The sequence below is a fragment of the Xiphophorus maculatus genome, unplaced genomic scaffold (assembly GCF_002775205.1).
Source record: "Xiphophorus maculatus strain JP 163 A unplaced genomic scaffold, X_maculatus-5.0-male Unplaced_Scaffold_BN000179F, whole genome shotgun sequence".
NCBI lineage: Eukaryota > Metazoa > Chordata > Actinopteri > Cyprinodontiformes > Poeciliidae > Xiphophorus > Xiphophorus maculatus.
Window position 1 is genome coordinate 12,430 of NW_019369775.1, and position 1,381 is coordinate 13,810.

A 1,381-nucleotide genomic window follows, 5' to 3' on the forward strand; every position below is an offset into this window, starting at 1 on the left:
TACAGTTGTAGAGCACACTAAGACGCTCAGAATTTACAAGTAATGTCATAGTGCAAGTATCGCAGGAAGTCGGCCATGTTGGATTGAAGGTCCATTTCGGACCCTGATTTGGCCGTTTACAGCCTTCGCATTTGATCGAACTCCTCCTAGGGATTTCGATTGATCGGCTTCAAACTCGGTCAGTCTGATCATAAGGCATGTCTGATTTAAAGTTATCAAATTGGTGAGTTTTGGAGCATGTTGAAGGGGGGTTACCAGGGGTCAAAGTTCACCTACACGCCATGAAACAAAAACCTCTTATATTTCATATACAAAAACACATAGAGGGACCAAACTTTCAGTGATTGATCGACATCGAGTGTCCTAAAATACCCTGCAGTGAAATTTTTTTTTATGTAGGCCACGCCCCCTGAGAGCAGGAAGTGTAATGTTTTACTGTGAACGGTCGCTATCTTAGCCCTTTGACCTAATCAACATGAAACTGTGTCCAGAGACAGAAGACATGTTGGTGTGTTGTGGATTCCAACCCCGACCGGCTGCGATGAAGCAGGTGGGCGTGGCGGCGTTGCGAACGCCATCGAATTTCGTTTGGCTCTGAATTCCACAGTTTCGGGGTGAGCTGCTCCAAACTCACTAGGATGGATCCTTATCCATCCCCGAACAGGAATCCATAGCGATATTTGGTGGGCGTGGCCTAATTTTTCTATAGCGACCCCTAGAGTATTTTAAATGAACAGCCCCAAGCCATGCTTAAACCTAGAATTACGAAACTTGGTACATATCTGTATCTTTTCAGGACGTACAAAAAAGTCTCTTGGAGCCATGCTCTAAACCCAACAGGAAGTCGGCCATTTTGTATTGAAGGTCCATTCTGGACCTCGAGTTTGACGTTTACAGCCTTCGTATTTGATCGAACTCCTCCTAGGGATTTCGATTGATCGGCTTCACACTCGGTCAGTCTGATCATAAGGCATGTCTGATTTAAAGTTATCAAATTGGTGACTGTATGAGCTTGCTGAAGGGGGGTTAGCAGGGGTCAAAGTTCACCTACTCGCCATGAAACACGAAACTCTTATATTTCCTATACAAAAACACAGAGAGGGACCAAACTTTCATTGATTGATCGTCATCGGGTGTCCTAAAATACCCTGTGGTGAAATTATTTTTTTAAGTAGGCCACGCCCCCTGAGAACAGGAAGTGTCATGTTTTACTGTGAACGGTCGCTATCTTAGCCCTTTGACCTAATCAACATGAAACTGTGTCCAGAGACAGAAGACATGTTGGTGTGTTGAGTTATTCCAACCCCGACCGGCTGCGATGAAGCAGGTGGGCGTGGCGGCGTTGCGAACGCCGTCGAATTTCGTTTGGCTCTGAATTCCA